The sequence below is a fragment of the Zootoca vivipara genome, chromosome Z (genome assembly GCF_963506605.1).
Source record: "Zootoca vivipara chromosome Z, rZooViv1.1, whole genome shotgun sequence".
Taxonomy (NCBI): Eukaryota; Metazoa; Chordata; class Lepidosauria; order Squamata; family Lacertidae; genus Zootoca; species Zootoca vivipara.
This window is the reverse complement of record NC_083294.1, coordinates 35,157,671-35,176,558: the sequence shown is the minus strand read 5'-3', so window position 1 is coordinate 35,176,558 and position 18,888 is coordinate 35,157,671. Positions and strand designations below refer to the sequence as shown.

The following is an 18,888-nucleotide window of genomic DNA, read 5'->3' as shown; positions in this document are numbered from 1 at the left end:
TCTGGTTAGTATATGACATGGCTCAGATTGTTTCCAACATTTCCCTTCACAGTGATTAAGCAGGGGACGTGGTTTCTCAAGGCTGGCTTCTCATTCCTTAAGCACAGTTAAGAGAGAGCTAATTTTATGCATGCTGTGTTCTAGGTCATAACTACTGGTACTTAAAATGTCTCTGTAGATTCAGGATCACCTCTGTGGATACAGTGGAAAAATTTAAGTTACTATATGTTAACTTTTTGTTGTGAACCCCACCCCTGAATATCAAATAGTAGGAAGATGGATGTACGGTAAATTATTTTAAATAAATGTGTCCTAACTCTTGAGTTTAGAAAACCACCATTGAAAAGAAGGAGATGAATTGTTGTGCATGAACAAGAAGTTATATCAAAGGTGACTAGGGATGGGTGAATATGTCAATTTTTGCTTCTCTCTTCCAGTCTTAAATTCAGTTACAGTGGTACCTTGGGTTAAGAACTTAATTTGTTCCGGAGGTCCGTTCTTAACCTGAAAGTGTTCTTAACCTGAGGTACTACTTTAGCTAATGGGGTCTTCCGCTGCCGCTGCACCACCACCACACGATTTCTGTTCTCATCCTGAAGCAAAGTTCTTAATCCGAGTTACTACTTCTAGGTTAGCGGAGTCTGTAATCTGAAGCGTCTGTAACCCAAGGTACCACTGTATTCACATTTCCACATTAGTTAGCACTTAAAAAAAAAAATAAAAAACTCATGAAAATTCACCTGCGTTTCAGGACGAAATTTTCCCAATATATACGTTTTTGAAAAGCAGTTTACCCATATATTATATCCCTTGGTATGCATTTTCCACTAATGTCTGCATTTATATGCACTCTTTGCAGTACATTTTTGTGCCTATCACCTGGCTTGAGAACTACAGTACAGAATTCAGAGCTGGATAGCTGCTCGCCTATCATTTTGGAATTTAAGTATTCTTGCCTTTGGAGGCGAAATTACTCAAATGTCTTCACCCATTTCAAAAACTGACCAGTGTGGTGCCTTCCAGATTTTTTTGGATAGCAGCTGTGATCGTCTCAGCCAGCAGGGGCAGTTGCTGGAAGTGATGGGAGCTGTGGAGCAAGGAATTTTGAGAATGCCAGTGTGGTGTAGCGGTTAAGAGCAGTAGACTCGTAATCTGGGAAGTCGGGTTCAAGTCTCAGCTCCTCCACATGCAGCTGCTGGGTGACCTTGGGCTAGTCACACTTCTTTGAAGTCTCTCAGCCCCACTCACCTCACAGGGTGTCTGTTGTGGGGGAGGAAGGGAAAGGAGATTGTTAGCCGCTTTGAGACTCCTTCGGGTAGTGATAAAGCGGGATATCAAATCCAAACTCCTTCTTCATGCTGGCAACTGCTGGGATAAAAATGTTCCTCCCCTTTTAAAGAGATATTCACATTACCAGTCCTTCCTCACTTTAACAACAAACTGGTTGTAAACTTCATGTAATAGTAGCAGCACTTTCAGTTCTCATTTGAGCAAGCACCGCTCAAAGATTGGGCAGGATGGAATAAACTCTGGGATCAGGGCAGAGTGGCTCCCATCCTCCCATTTGTTTTTTATTTTGTTCCTGTCCCACATTTTGCAGCATTAAGCAACAAATGAAGGCCCACTGTTAACTCTTTCTATCAGTGTGAACTTGAAGAGGAAGCATAGCAAGTTAGTAATTTATTAAACCAATGTAGCTCTCATCTTTGGAGAAGAAATAGCCCTAGAGGAAAGCCGTGTGTGTGTGTGTGTTTGTTTGTGTTTGTGTGTGTTATGACCAACTAAAAATGCTTTATTTTTAGCTATTCCCCCCCCCCTCTAGTCTTCTTCATGCTTTCTCCCCACCTACCCCCAACTCGCATAGCACGAAAAGTCTTTCTTTCTTTCTTTTTGTGAATGATTGTATTTTCTTTGCTTTGTTGGCATCGTTATTTAATGGAGCACACAAATATGCTGCAAGCTTTGATAGCGACAACATGTGATCTCTGTTTTAGCTGTATCTGGGATAAAATACAGCTTCATGGTTTCTCATCCATAGGGTTTTCTAATAAATTCCTCTCCCTCTCTGCACACCCCTACTACTGCCAGTACTACTACTAATAGTAGTACAGTTGTACCTTGGTTGTTGAACACCTTGGTACTCTGATGTTTTGGCTCCCAAATGCCGCAAACCCAGAAGTGAGTGTTCTCATTTGTGGACGTTTTTTGGAACCCAAACATCCAACAGGGCTTCTGTGACTTCCGATTGGCTTCTGGAGCTTCCTGAAGCCAATCAGAAGCCATCCTTTGGTTTTTGAACATTTTGGAAGTAGAACAGACTTCCGGAACAGATTCAATTCGACTTCTGAGGTATGACTGTAATAAGCAATGTGAACACTGTGATGCTTTTCTGCAGAAAACACTGCATCCATGATGAGGAGTCATGGAGCAGATGGAACAACCCAGAGTTACTTTTACCCTCACAATGATGTGTGAGCCTGTCAACAACTTGGAACTAATTGTGAATGAAAGCATATTCCCCAGGTTTACCACCCCATTTATAGAGTGCAGTTTATGGAGGCAGTGAACCTATGGAAAGTTCATGAGGGAATGGTCATTATTGTTAGAAAGCAGAATGGATGACAATGGTTTTCTTTTTTTCTTTAAAGTATGTTTTGAAGCCACTACCAATTCATGGCCTCATGAATGTATAATAATTTTCAACAGTGTTCAACTTGCATAGAACACTTTCAGTTTTTTGCTTGGTGCTCTTGAAGAACAGAGATGGCTAACCTGTAGCCCTCTAGATATTCCTGGACTACACTTCCCATCATCACCTGGCCATTAGCCATACTGGCAGGGGCTGATGGGAGCTGCTGTCCAACAACATTTGGAAGGCCAAACGTTTTCCCATTTCTGCCTTAGAGCTATCTAGAATGGAAGAACTTCCAGGTGTCCAATGTGGAAGTTAGTATTGAAGAAAGCAGTTGTGAAAATTTATGTTTCCTTGCATCAATTGAAGCTCCACTGTGAAAGTGGTTTCTACCCTGGGATTTTGTGCAGCTTGCCAGATTGTAAAAGTTTGTAACATGTACAAGACCTCCCACACCACACACTTTTAGAGATGCCTTCAAATACTCAAACCCGAATTGCTGGGTAATTGGCTTTTGTTCTCTAGTTTGCCAATAGATCAGACTTACAGAGTTCATCCTTCCCCCATCCAGGTCATCTTGCGAAAAGCTTAATTCTTTATTCTATGTGCATGCAAAGCACTTTTGAAATGTTGGTTTCTTCTCTCTTGTGTCACGAGAGCTTGCAAGTTTTTAGGAAGAAAGCCAGCAACTATGCTGAGAGCTTGGCAGCTGCAGCCAAATGTTAACCTTAACAACTTGCAAGTAGGTGCTTGCTGCCATTATCTAAAGACCATGCTGCTTGGTGAAAATGATGGGGCTCTAATAAGATCATGCTCTCCCCTCCCCCACAGTTCTTTTCATTTTTTTAAAAAAACAAAAAATCATTTTCCTGGTGACACTTAAACTCTATGACCAAGATTTAAAAGTTGGACAAGCTTTTCTTAAGCCTTGTTATAATGCTTGCTCTCATCTTAATGAATAGTAAATCGACCAGCTTCTATCACCCTGTCATAAGCATATCCAGCAAGCATTCGTTTTATTTAAGGGAGTAAAAACTGTATGGGAGAAGAACTTGAAAGCTGGTTTCTCAAAGAAGTGTATTTGCATTATATCTGATGTCGCATGTATAGTGGGCTCACAGGAAGATGCTTCGTGCCACACCATTTGCCAATCTCACTTTGTCTGGCAGTGGTTCTCCAGCATCTCAGGTGGAGACGATTCACATCACCCACTACTTCTAGCTAGAGTTGTTGGATATCAAACCTTCTGCATGAAAAACTCTACCACTGAGCTATTGCTTTTTCCTTCTAATGGTGAGAATTGGCGCCTGCCCCAGCAGCAGAGCATGCTTTCCTGGTGCCTGGGATTCGTAGGTGTGCACATGCGCCACAAGCGATGGAGCCCCAAAGGCATATGGCAAACTGAGCCTGCCACGTGTCAGCCCAGCCCTTGCTGCCAAAGCCACAGAGGCCCCAAGCCTCTTCGCAAGGCTGGCATCTGATCAGATGGAGGGGGTGGAAAAGGACCCTTTCTGAATGTTGCTGCCATTCAGTACAGTAGGCCTGCGACTTATGTGGTGATTATGCTCAGGGAATTGTGCCTAAAGCCAGAATCCCATTGGGTTCAATGGTCAAAGTCATTTCCCCCAGAATCTTGCTCTCTATTAATTTTTTTAATTTGAGTTAAATGTGCTCAAATTGCAGGCTTACTAGTATAGACTAGTGGTTAGTGTGTACAGTGGAACCTCGGTTTATGAACACCTCGGTTTATGAATTTTCGGTTTATGAACGCCGCGGACCCATCTGGAACGGATTAATTCATTTTCCATTACTTTCAATGGGAAAGTTTGCTTCAGTTTATGAACGCTTCAGTTTATGAACAGACTTCCGGAACCAATTACACCCATGCTTCAGTTTATGAACGCTTCAGTTTAAGTACTCCGCGGACCCGTCTGGAACGGATTAATCCACTTTCCATTACTTTCAATGGGATAGTTCGCTTCAGTTTATGAACGCTTACTCCGCGGACCGTCTAGAACGGATTAATTCACTTTCCATTACTTTCAATGGGAAAGTTTGCTTCAGTTTATGAACGCTTCAGTTTATGAACAGATTTCTGGAACCAATTGTGTTCATAAACCGAGGTACCACTGTACAAGGCTTTGCAAAATGGAAGGATAGGAGCAGAGAATCTCCCTGCCTTATATTTTGCAAGAATGCCTATATTGAAATGGATGCTGATGCCCTTGTAGCAAAGGGTCAGAATGGGCAAAGGAGAGCCCGATAATTTAGTTTAAATAGGCAATGCCTTGGCAGGAAGCTGCAGCAAAGTCTCTCAAAGCAACCTCCCGAAATGAAGATAGTGCCAGTAGCAAATTTGGAGGGGAACCAAAGGCAGCAGGAGATCTCAGCAGAGCGCTGTTTGTTTTAAACACCATGATAATCAATCTGAACTTGGAACTGCCTGTAGCATTGTTGCTGCAGAAAGTCTCTTGTAAAATGTGTACATGAGCTACACACTCTTGCCACACACACACACACACACACACACACACACACACACAGAGAGAGAGAGAGAGAGTCTTGTTTTTGTAGCCCTGTTGGAGTTGTTAACTGCCCTAATATTTTCCTCTAAAGGTAAAGGATGTAGTCACTCGACCTAAGCAACAAAATAGACCTCCATCCTCTAGGCTAATGTCAAGATGAGTGTTGAGTTTTAAACCAGCAGTCCTGCTGGCTACTCCATTTTTAAAGGTCTTTGTGTGAAAACGGGCCTCTTTCCCTCCCACCTCTCAGTTTTGAAGACAAAAAGAACATCGGAGCACTTTTGGTGTGCAGCCTTTTGTTTCAGCCATTGTGAGCAAACGTTCCCATTTTATACTCTCCCTAGGAGAAATAACAGTTTTGCGCACTCTTTCCTTGATAAATCTGACAGACCTTGAGGCCTTATCCTTGGCCAGTGTAGACTTCTATGAAAAATCCCTTCACTTCTGTGTCTTGTTTCCCCCCCATTGAACTATGGAGAGTTAAGACACCTTGGGTCTGTCACTGCAATCAAAGAAATGTCCTCCTCTCCACTTCTCACTTATGCTTCGGGTGGAGGAGAGATTTCTAACTGTTGTCCGTTCCTCTTTTACTGCCATGTAGTGTACTGCCAGTCATTATCCAGACAAACCTGTTGAATACGTGGCTGTCGGAGCAAGTGTGGTGTACTGGCTGGAGCCCAAGGTTCAAAAGTACACTCAGCCATGAAACTCAATGGGTGACCTCACTGTATCTCAGCCTAACCCAACTTGCGGGGTTGTTGTGAATATAAAAATAGGGAGTGGCAGAACCCTGCGTGTCACTTTGAGCTCCCTGGGGAGAAGCTGGTACATGATTACAATGATTATGTTGTCGTCGTTTCCTCCTTGTATTTCAGTTTGTTTCTATACCCCCCTCTGAACTGCTGTGCCCCCTGCCCACACAAAACTCGAGACTCCACTGTAGCAGGTCCATGCACTGCAAAGCTGCTCTCTTGCTCTCCAGAACCCACCCTCTGCCTGCTCAAAAACTCTCTCTTTCCTACTCTGAGCCCCACCCTCTGCCTGTGTCCTGGGATAACTCTTACTCTCACTTATCCTCATGGACCCACCCTCTGCCCACACAGTTTTAAGGAGGAGGAGGAACTTCAATACAGTATGTGAAAAGGTGTCCCTTTTGAAGTCTAAACAAGACAGGAGGACATTATATATATATATACTCTATTCCGAACTTAAAAATGGAAAGTGTAATGCTGGTGGTCAACAAAAGAGGTTTAAAGACTGTCTCAAGGCAAATCTTTAAAAAAAGTAGTATAAACACTGGGAAACACCGGCCTGCGAGCGCTCCAGTTGGAGAACAGCCTTTACCAAAGGTGTCATGGGCTTTGGAGAAACTGGATCTCAGGACGCAAGGGAGAAATGTGCTAAGAGGAAAGCACGCTTGGCAAATCCACACCGTGATCAACTCCCGCCTGGAAACCAATGTCCTCACTGTGGAAGGACGTGTGGATACAGAATTGGCCTCCACAGTCACTTACGGAACCCATTGAATATATATATATATAGAGAGAGAGAGAGAGAGAGAGAGGGAGAGGGAGGGAGAGAGGCTGGTCTCATTTTTCCAGGGACAGGTGGCAACCCTAAATGGATGTGACTCTTAAACTTTGTATAGCACATACATTCCAATGATGCAAAAATCAGAAGCCTATTTCTCTGTACACACATATACCCCTCTCATTCCAGGTTGGCAGCAGGCATTCTTTCAGTTCAAAGACATCTAAGGCATTGGTAGCCATTGGTAATGCCCCAAGATATTGTTGGACTACAATGCCTGGAATTCCCCCCCCCCCAACACACATTTAATCCTCCTCCTCCTATTACTGTACGTTGGGAACTGCCAACCTAGACCTGATCTAAACCATGCTGCAAGGTTCATGAAACTTGGACCAGTGGCCACAGAAGCTGGATCTGATAAAAACTGCATCCCTTGGACATTTAATAGGTGCTACAGTTCTCTTCTAAGCTGAATAATGCAGATTTGACTTTCCGCACCTATGGTTTATAGTGGTATAGTTGCTAATTGATCAGACTTTTTTTAAAGAGTGAGTTTATAGCTCCTATGGATGTCAGCATCTTAGGTCACGTTACTCTTAGTAGAGAGTAGGATTGGGGTTTTCCTTTCCACACTAATGTGGGTTGTGCTTCAGTTGAGCAAAGTTCTGTGGCTCTAGCCACAGCCCTTATATCCTCTTATAAGTTCCTCCAGCCACTAAACAACGGAGTTATGAACATGTGCATATGGATAGCCCATTTGTAGCTTTCTTTGTTTTGCCTTTGTATTAAATGCTTGTACTTCTAGAGTTCTATCTTGTGAGAGTATAGAGGATTCGAAGAGGAACTACATGTCTGACTGAGCTATGGTGAACCTGGTTATTGCTGTGAAATTTTGTTGGCAACTAATGATTGCTGTCACTGGCAGTACTTTGACTCAGTACCATCACCCCCATCAGCCATATTTCTCCTCTGAATGGAGCTAGCAAACTGACAGCACACACCAGTCAGAGGGAAGAGACACAAAACAGATGTCTCCCATACCATGTCCACAACCCCTCCACACAGAAACCAGGACAATGTTTGCACACATGCCACACTAATGAAAATAATTGTGGGTCCCTTCCAGATATTTCACAAAAGTCGTATTTTTGTGGTAGAAGGAAAAGCAGAGGGTTTTCAAGCTCATTATCCCAGAATAGCAGCTGAGTAATGATATCATGTGGAATTATGCCCCCCCCCAAAAAACCCATTTAAAAAAGCAACTATACCCCTGTAAATGGGAAGTGTGGAAAGGCATTCAATGTTGTGCATTGCTTACTTAATTGCACACAACTGTATGCCTCTGATTGGTGTTCCTTCCCCCTTTCTCATTACAATCTTCACAAATCTTCTGGCTGTTTAGAAGACTTACCAGCATATGTACTGCATTTTATATGAGATCAGGGAAAGCCATATCTTTTTGCAGTATCCTTTGTGTTGAGTGACTGTTGATTAAAAAAAAAGCAGGATGCAAAGCAGGATGCAGAGCAGTGACTGGATCCCAGGATATCTGAAGACAAATATGGTGTGTCTTAAATTAGATTTGAGAGAACAGATTTCTTCTCTTGGTTAAATTTCAGCCATGACAGTCTAGGCCCTGGAAAAGGTGGAAGTTGGCTTAAATTCACTTTGGCTTAGCTCAGCCTGAATTAAACTTGTCGCACTCTAGTCAGGGTTAGGGGACCAGACTGACTGCAATTTGTGTGTGAAATTGTGTCAATGTGAAGTAATGCATGTTTGTCATGGTTCAGTGTGCTGTGTAAAGGAATGACTTCCATTTGCTCTCCTCATATTCATGGAATAGCAAGACTGTAAAAACTCTCATTTTTTAAAAAAAACTATGCATTGCAGAGTGAAATAGGGTCTCTTTCCCCCCCTCAAATCCTATATTTGGGGTATATATACAGTGAGTAAGCTGTGAACAATTTGAGGAGGCTCTGACCCAGTAATTCCTCCTGATGTTGTATCACCAATACACCCTGGAGAGGATTTCCATTTGAGAAAGAGAAGGGAAGAGGAAAATCTCTGACCTTGTGGGAGCCATCCACAGATTTATCTGTTAATGTTCATTACCTTTAATAATTTGTTTTCAGTTCTACAACTGTTTACGGAATACAACTGATTTGATGGCAGAGGGCTGGATTTGTTAAAGTGGTAACCATAGTAACATGTTACATTTTATTAGCCCAAAAATCCGATGCACAGATGTATTCTTTTCTTTATCCTTTGATAGGCATATCTATCCATCTAGCTGTGCTGTATCTGGTTTTGATAGGAAGGTGATAAATCTTAAAGATACTTCTAGGGAAACCACATATGGTTTCCCCATTTTTATGGCCCAGTTTGGTGATCTGTGCACTCCCAGTTGCATATACGGGACACTTGTGTGCTTGCAGTGTTCTGCATGCATGGGCATTTAATGGGGAAAATTCTTGGAGGTGGGAAGGGATACCCTCTGCTGCAAGAAACTAATGCATCAGGTGTATCACTGGCTTAACTTTTGCCTGTCTTCTCCAGTCTCTTTAAAAAAGAAAAAGAACATCTTTTGACTGCATTGCACTTCATTGAGTAGTCATATCTTCCAAGTGTATTTTATTGTTTCATGTTGGGTGCCAGCTGGGGTGCGCTATGTTTCCTGGTTAATCTGTTTTAAATTAATAAAATTAATAATGCTTCTAGTGCTCTTGTCATTCTGTTACGATTGTACAGTGATGCCTTGTGTGCATTACATACCAAGTAGGAATTTTAATTTAGAGCAGAAGCCAGTTTAGCAAAATAATAAATTCACAGACACATACATACAAACACACACACACAAAACAAACCCTGTAAAATGTGGTCAGATGTCCTATTCAAGCTTCAGTGATGGAAAAGCTGCAGAACAGGTGGGGCATATGGGGCTTTAAAGGTGAGGGGAGGCCAGGAAGCCTTCTGGGATGCTTCAGGGCTTCTTAAATGATGGGACTGGAGGAATTGAGGGAAGAGCTGTAACTGGGACAACACAGCACTCTCTCTCCACACCTTTGTGGAAAGAGAAGATCTTAGGGTGGAGGACACCCTTGCCCGGTTTTGGTAGACCTTTCTAAATGCCCATATCTACCACTCCCAGGAAGGAGGAAGTAAGGAACTGGAAGAGGAGAGGACAGAGGGTGCCGAAAGAGCTGTGAGTGGAGAGGGGCACCTTTCCCATCCATTGGACCCCCTGGGGAACTCAACAAACCTGCTGTTCCTGGAACCGGGAGTGGAGAGTGCAGCTGAATGGGACACAGCTGTGGGCACCCAGAGGAAGTACCATCCACCTTGGGCCTGCCCATAAAAGGCAATTCAATAGTGATATGTCCACTGTTTCCAGGAACTCTTCTCGTTGTGAGCCGTTTGTGGGTGAGCTGAGAGGATCTGGTAGGGGGGGGAAATCTGTTTGCAATCTCTCAACCCATAAAATTTCAGGAGTGTTGCATTGTCATTCTATGTGACAAAATTTGGGGAGGTATTCAGACATATATGTTCATTTCTGCCATTTAAAATGTAGTGCAGCATGGAGGGATATTGATTTTTTAAAAAAGCCACTGTTCCATAATGCAACAGGTTGTTGTTGTTTAGTTGTTTAGTCATGTGTCCGACTCTTCGTGACCCCATGGACCAGAGCATGCCAGGCACATAATTCAAAAGCATCAGTTCTTCAGCGATCAGCCTTCTTTATGATCCAGCTCTTACTTTCATACATCACTACGGGAAAACCATAGCTTTAACTATACGGACCTTTGTCTGTTTTTTAAGATGCTGTCTAGGTTTGTCATTGGTTTTCTCCCAAGAAGTTACAAAATGTTTCAAAGATCTTTTTAAATTAAAAAATGTAAGTTGAAATCAGTTTAAATTCTGTGTAGCCACAAACTGCCACGGTTTCTAACAATATAAACATAACAGATGGACAACTGCATGTAAAAGGCTTTACCATATTCCATACTTGAGATTATAGCGGACCAGTTACATGTGAATGTTTGGCAACTCTTGAGTCACTTGGAAATCCATTCAATAACAATACTTAGTTACATGCTTACATTTAAATGTATTGCTGAATGATTAAATAAAAATTGATTTTAACTCTCTCTGGGTTGCTACTAATGTTTGTGTGTGTGTCTGTGAGAATAAGATATGCATATATGTACACATACCCTTTCACACATGGAATGTTTGTAAAGCAAACTTTGGCTGGCGTTGATTGGAGCTGTAGTCCAAACATCTTGAGAACATCAGGCTGAGGAAGGCTGGAGTGTAGTATAGGATCTGTTGCTCTGGTGGTACCCATTTAGCAGCTTGTGAGGATTATTGCCACACTTCAGATCTATTGTGTGCTATTTGGGGTGGATAAGAATAGCTTCTCAGCCAACTTACAAAATGGTATGGGGAAGAAACAGGTGCTCATATCACAGCATGCAAATTTTATTTTATTTTTAAAGAAGAAGCAATGACTCATTTGCTGTTAGCTGCTCCGAAGCTGGCATGCAACTCTCTTAATGTTGGTAGTGACGCTGCGCTATGAGGTGAGCTGAACAGTGTGAGAGTGTGCCAGAAAGGAACGTTTTGCAGAGGTTTCTGTGTTAGAAGTACTAGAATGAATTGGCAGCTGATGATGAGATCGGATTGAGTGAAGTTGAGAAAATGTTCTGTTCTGTTCTGGGGTCAGAATCAAAAGAGACACAGGGGCTCAAACACATCCTGCAGAATTTTCGGCTGTGAGCAGCTGGTTTCATTCTATGTTGCAAACAAGAGAATCTCCTTAGTTTCAAAAGGAATTTGCCGTATGTTGGAGTGATGGCTGTTTTGTTGTGTGTGTGTGTGAAATAGCTGGCAAGTGACCTCGGTACTGGCTTCTACCTCTTCTGACAGTCCCCTGTCTTCATCTTGGAGGTGAAACTATAGCAGCATATCTAAAGCCCATCCGGTAGAGAACTAACCAGATATAGAAATGATGGCTCTCATTGAATGCCCTGCAGGTGGCGGCTGTTGGTTCTGCGGGAGTGGCATGAAGCAACTTGGACTCTATCTCAGATGCCATTTCCAGTTTTGCCTTGTGGGGCAGCTAAGGAAGTAGAGCACTTTGTGATATTGTCATATTTGACCACATTGAATCTCTAAAATGTACTTTCTAATTTCTGTTGTAATGGTGTTATTTAATACAATGCAAAACCATACCAGTAAATATCAATTCCATTTACTTTGCTGTAGATTCGTTGGCAGCCTTTGCAGTTCAGTTTCTAAGTGTAACCCTCCTGTTCCCTGGACAACACAAGAAAGGATGTGTTAACCCCAGCTTACAAATCTTGTAGAGGCAGTGGAGTGTAATGGTTAGAGGGTTGGACTATGACCTGGGAGACAAGGGTTCAAAGCTTCATTCAGCCATGAAACTCCCTGGGTGACTTTGGGCTAGTCACTTCCTCTCAGCCTAACCCACCTCACAGGGTTGTTAAGTGGGTATTAAATAAGGGAGGGAGAACTATGCACAGCATCTTGAGTTCATTGGAGAAAAGGTGGGAAATAAGTTCAAGAAATAAATAGATTAACAGCTCACCACCACACTTCCTTTTGTGCCACAATTTCTAGGCACAGGTCCATGATTTGTAGGCACAGGTCTGAGTGGTTTGTTTGTTTTGCCTTGCTGCATTCCCTGGGAAAACTTGATTGACATTTGTTCCAGTTCAGCGGGCTTTTCTTGGAAAGCAGCAGGACAAAAAAAAAAAAAAAAAGCCTGCTTGGACCCATGTCTAGAAATTGCGGCACAAATGGAAATGTGGATGAGCCCTAAAGAACCTAAGCTGGGTAAGAATAAAATATATGGAATGCTCTGAATCCTATAAGAAAGTGAAGTGTATCTTTAATCCAATCTGAGAATATGAAACCGTAATACAAATAGACTGTATTCAGCCTGATCAGCATCCTAATATGTCCAATAGACAACAACAAAAAATTATTAAAGAACAGATGTGTTTTGGCCCAGTGGGTTACCTTCAGTGGTGGTGGTGGTGGTGATGGTGGTTATTATTGTTGTTTTAAAGAGAAATATAAGCATGAATATAAACATTATGAAAACAATTGGCAAACCCCCTCCAACCCCTCCTCCAGAACAGATGAATGCATCAAATTTTGCAATAAACCTATATACATAGTTGGTGGGTGCCAGTCGGGGCATGTGGTCTCTTAGTTGGTTTCAGATAAAGCAGTCTTTACATTTTCATTACATAGGGACCCAGGTGGCACTGTGGTTAAACCACTGAGCCTAGGGCTTGCTGATCAGAAGGTCGGCGGTTCGAATCCCTGTGACGGGGTAAGCTCCTGTTGCTCGGTCCCAGCTCCTGCCAACCTAGCAGTTCGAAAGCACGTCAAAATGCAAGTAGATAAATAGGAACCGCTACAGCGGGAAGGTAAACGGCGTTTCCATGTGCTGCTCTGGTTTGCCAGAAGCGGCTTTGTCATGCTGGCCACATGACCTGGAAGCTATACGCCGGCTCCCTCAGCCAATAATGCGAGATGAGCGCGCAACCCCAGAGTCGGTCACGACTGGACCTAATGGTCAGGGGTCCCTTTACCTTTTACATTTTCTTACCATTGAGTGGTGTGAAGATGACCAAGTCATTTCCATTTTTATTTTTGTTCTGAGCAATTGTGTCGCTACAAGAAAAAAAGGGATAAGTTCCTTGTGCAATAACTTGAGCTGAATTTCTTTTCTTAATGGATTATAACATCCTGGTTAGTAATTTTGCTTATTTCTGTAGGTTGGTCTATTTAAATAATGTGGCAGGCTAGCCTATAATGGACACAGGACAAGACATTCCTTGCGAAGCTTTAAATCTTAATAGATTTAATAGAGGAGAATAAAAAGGCTCACCACTCGTATAACTTATAACAAGTGGTACTAATCACGATGGTGCACATCCCTTGCATCTGATATGCATTTAAGGAGAGGTAACAACTCATCTCATCATCTGTTTGGTTGTATGCCCGTTATCCACAAAATTGTGCCCACGGTGGCTCATAAAATTTCCAATGAACTTTAAGTATATTAAGAAACATTTAGAAATTCGCTTGTTTCTAAGCTGTTGAATTTTAGTTATCATACTCTGATAAAATCTTCTTTGCTTCTCTTTATACTCCATTTGTTGTGAAAACCAACATAGCTGTGAATATTTTCATCTAGACCAGGCAGTTTCTAACTGATGCTAGAATTCCTATCCCTCCAGCCAACCTGATGATCTTGCTGGGGAGTCTACAAGTTCAGCAGGACCTAATCCTGATGAAAATGCCTCTTAGAGGGTTTGGAGTTTTGATGCTAACCGGTACCAGTGCATCTCCCAACTCCTCCTCTTCCAGGCAGCTGTCTCTCTCCCGCTTGTTCCTTGATCTCATTTAATCCCATGAAGTTAATTTGCCAGCTTGTAGTGGCAACTGCTTCCAGGTCAGCCAGGGGTCTTTCATGGCTGAGTGGGAGATTGAAACTAGATTGAAACTGTATCCTTGGTCCTACTTCAACACTCTAACCCAGGCTTTCTCATCCTTGGGTTCCCAGATGTTGTTGGACTGCTGTTCCCATCATCCCTGACTGCTGCCCCTGCTGGCTGTGGATGATGGGAGTTGGAGTCCAACATCTGGGGACCCAAGGCTGAGAAAGCCTTTAACTACTACAACACACTGGTCTGACTTTATCCTGGGGCAGACTTACTTTGCTTGGGGTTCACGTCCCTTGTTAACAAAAGTGGAAGATGCTCTTCAGAGGATACTTTCTTAGTGCTATGGATAAGAAACCATATTGGAAGTGTTATACAATTTCATTCACTCACTATAAACGTGTGATTTTGGCCCATGTCTAAACTCTCTCTGGTGTGGCAGAATAGCTGTGGGTTTCCTTGTTCTTTTGGTTTTTACAGCTTGCTTTTAAATATGTGCTCAGTCTTACTTTGCTGCTGTTGCATATGTTTTTTCATTCTTATTAATAAAGAATAACAACAGTATTGTTGCTCTTCTTTTTGCTAGATATGCTAACAGAGTGTGTGGTTTCTTTGTTTTTTAAAGGAGGACATTGTTACTGGAATAATGCATTTGGGATGCAGCTCATTACATTGTTAACACCATGATTGTGTACGTGGCCTGCACTATGATTTATAGCTGGTCTAGGGCTTCTGGGGATAAAGTAATTATGGTATAGATGCAGTGACAACATATGGACAAGACTAGAATGCTTAAATGCCTGTCTCTTGTGGGTAGCTTTTTCTCCATACCATCACGTTTAGCAAATGTTTTGGAATATAGTATCATGTGAATGTTATTCTGATGAGAGTAATCCTTCTTTTATGAACTTTTGAAGCCCACTTCCACAGTTATTTGAGTTATGTCTCAACCATGCAAAATCTTTATTTGGGAATAAGTAAATACATTTTGCTTATCTGCACGTATGCACGCACGCGCACACACATCTTTGTCAACTTGTTTTTCTGACAGCAAATAATATGCTGGTTGATCCATTGATTGATCCATTACTATTTACTTAAAAATAAATAGCTCCCTGTAGCAATCTGTCACTTTGTTCTTTATCCCTTTGTAAATTCTGAAATGGAAGCTGAGTATACAACATTTGTGTGTTTTATTCTGGTGCGTGTGGAGTGAGTGCACAGAGCACAGTGGAAAAGCAAAGGAATCCATAGTGTGATGCTTAAGGAGTTCCCTGTTGTGTTGAATGCTGCGTCAAACATACGTTCTGTTCTGTGTTGTGTCTTATGCTACCTCTCTGCCAGCAATTTGGGACAGTTTGGATGATGGACCCATGGTTTACTGTGAAGGGTATAATGTATAATCCCCGCGACAGGGTGAGCTCCCGTTGCTCGGTCCCTGCTCCTGCCAAGCTAGCAGTTCGAAAGCATGTCAGTGCAAGTAGATAAATAGGTACTGCTCTGGCGGGAAGGTAAGTGGCGTTTCTGTGCGCTGCTCTGGTTCGCCAGAAGCGGTTTAGTCATGCTGGCCACATGAACAGCTGTACATCAGCTCCCTTGGCCAATAAAGCGAGATGAGCTCCGCAACCCCAGAGTCGTCCGTGACTGGACCTAATGGTCAGGGGTCCCTTTACCTTTACCTATAATGTACAGCAAGCTTCAGGCTAATGTTATCCTCACTGCTCCTCTGTTGTGGGTATGAAAGCTTTCAACTTCCATTTTCTTAATAGCTCCTGGCTGTTTCCTTCCAAATATAACTGTTGTCAATCTCCAGTTTTTGTTGGACTGTCCGCACCAGTCAGCATGGCCAATCGCAGAGAATCGTAGAATCATAGAATTCAATTTAGCTTGCATTTAAAGGCAAACCTTCCTCGTTTGCATTTCCCAAAACAATATGTGAACTGAAGCTTAGCCATTGTTTGAAATTCACACTTCTCTGAATTTTGCAGCGCTGTTCTACACCTGAGTAATGTGTACAAAAATGCATAGGCTAGGGGTGAAATGTGCATATAAATGCACATATTAGTGAAAATAAGGTACAAAAATGCATTTCATTAGAGAAATGTCCTGCAAAATTGTGTGTGTTGGGCAAAATTTGCACTAAATGCTGATAGACATATTCCTGATGATTTCAAAAACAGCAAACTGATGCAGAAATGTGGACAACTGAATTTAAGATTGGAAAAATGTGAAACTGAAATTGACACATCTACCCACCCAGTGGTCATGGATGATGGATGTTGTGGTCCCACAATATCTAAAGGACCATAGGTTCCTCATCCCTGACCTTAAGCATAACCTCTTGATTCTGAAAATTGTAAGACTTTTAATTAGTGGCCTTGGGATGTGTGAGCAGATCTCACAAATGCAGGAATGACAAAGTTTATCTTCCAAAACGCTTACATTGGAACTGCAAATTATTTTGTATAATACATTCTGTAATGTATGCTGCAACTTAGCTCATGTTCTCAGGCATTAGGTTTGATGTTATAAAAAATTAAAAGGTGAAAGGTAAATTTGGGAGTGAGGACTTTTGCCACCTCAGACTTGCTAGGTAAAGTGAACAGTGGGTTGCATACTTTGCTTTGAGGATATGTGACTCTTCAAGCAATTAGCTCCTTAGGTACCATTCTTGTAAAGGATTTGATCTATTGTATGTCCTGTTAAAGTGTGTAGAATTCACTCAAGCACAGTTGCATGTTTAAGTGCTTAAACAAGCAGTTACTGGGCTAAAACTCTGTCTGAAAATCAGGAGCTTATCCACAGGTTAAGACTGGGGAGTCATGTTTCGGATAAGGTTTTGTTATTCTGCGATAACTTGCTTGGTCTAGACTGCTATTCTGGGGTTGGATTCAGATTGAGCAATTAAAGTTTATTTGGAGGTCTTGTGCAACGTAGCCACTTTTTAGGGATGCACAGATCATCAGGGGTGCATTTAGATGTGGGAATTGTTGTGTTATAATGGTAGCACTTTTATCCCAGTTTCCAACATTTCCTTTTATACTGTATTCCTTGCTGCATTGTGGAACTGTGGCTTTTTGGAGTGAAACAGAGAGGACAGATGAAAATTAAAAGTTGAAAAGCAAAATTCATAAAAATTATAAAATTATAAAATAAGAGTAGTTGCACCTGACTTAAAATAACAAACTCAAAGGAAAGACTATCAGCTTTATTAGATTTCAGCTATAGTTTCAGATTTGCCAGGCTTGCGAAGAGGTCTTGAAAATGACAGTTCTGCTGTATATATAATAAAGGAATGCAAAATCATATAAAAAGTGCCTGGAGGTTCTAGTCCTCATCCAAATCTCATATTATGCGTGATTTTCTGTATTCCAGAGTGATCAGTATCAGGTATCCAGTGTAAGATTTTGGGCTGTTTTCCATTGAGTAGCAATTCCTATTCATCCTGCAAAGATCATATATAGGACCAATTCTTTTGACAATATATTTACATTGGTGTCATCAAAAATATACAGTAACGTTAATTTTGGGCAACAAACAATAGTTTATTTAGAAATATATATCATTTTTGTCAAAATTACATTTTTTAAAAAATCTTACACCAACTGACATTCCCAATGTAAATGAAAATATGTAACAAACTTATTGCAGCCCCACCAATTAGGTGATATAGAAGAAAACATGTTTGACATTTGCAAAGGAGTGCAATAGTGTCTGTGTAATAATTTGTGGGAGTTTTAGAAAGAAAACTGGAAACAGATTTTAAGGGTTGTGATTTACAACTTTTATTCCAATCCTTGGGAAGAATTTGTGTGCCAGTATCTAGTTTCCATAAGTTACATTAAGCAATACATAGTGCAATTTAGAAACAAATCCTTTTTCCTCTACACATTATGCTAGATACATTTTCAAATTTTGTTAAGGATCTTGGAGCTTATAAAATGTTCTTTTATATTAAACTATGTATTTGCTTAAAATGAATCCAGTTTGTGTTGAGATTTGACAAAGTTAATTTTATTTGGTTAATAAATATAGGCTGATTATTTGTATAGAAAATTCATGACGCGTATTAGAAACCTTTGGAATCCCATTGTTCAAATTTCTTATCTCTGCCATGTTGGGAAAAATCTTGGTGATGTGATATTGGGATTAATGGAAAAAATAACAGGTTGCCAGGTTTTTCCATATCTGATTAGTACAAATAGTAAATAGATTTGTTATTGAGTTTAGTAGATTTGGTTTAATATTATTAAATAGAGGAGCTTGTGGCAAGGGGTTTAGAAAGTGTGCCCAATCTACTCAGTGTTTATTCAGTTCCCTTTTGATTCTATATAATAACTGTCTCCGTTGAATTTCAGAGTAGTAGAAATATGAATTTGGTATACCCCATCCACTGGATTGAGCTCTGCAGAATGGAACTGTGGGTTTTGATTGACATACCACCGTGTTGCACTAAATTTCATTCATACCAGTGGGCATGGTGTGACACAACAGAGGACATCACTGGACATATTGCAGCCCTTTATGCACATTCATTCTTCTGTTCTCCCATGATTCACACATGAAAGCAGTGGAAAAGAAACATATACTGGAACGTCAGCCCAAATTTCCTCACATGAGTGGCAGTGAAAACCACAGGGAAATCACAGTGCAAAACTCCTACGATTTTCTGGGTTAACAGGGTTGTGCATGGATTTCTTTCTGGAACCAATTGATGTGGAAA

At 41.4% G+C, this 18,888-nt stretch overlaps 1 protein-coding gene across 1 annotated transcript in view; it reads left to right on the top strand.

Annotated features, from left to right (window-relative positions):
• PCDH11X (protocadherin 11 X-linked) overlaps positions 1-18,888 on the top strand; it is a 176,682-nt gene that overhangs the window by 28,523 nt on the left and 129,271 nt on the right. The window lies entirely within an intron of this gene.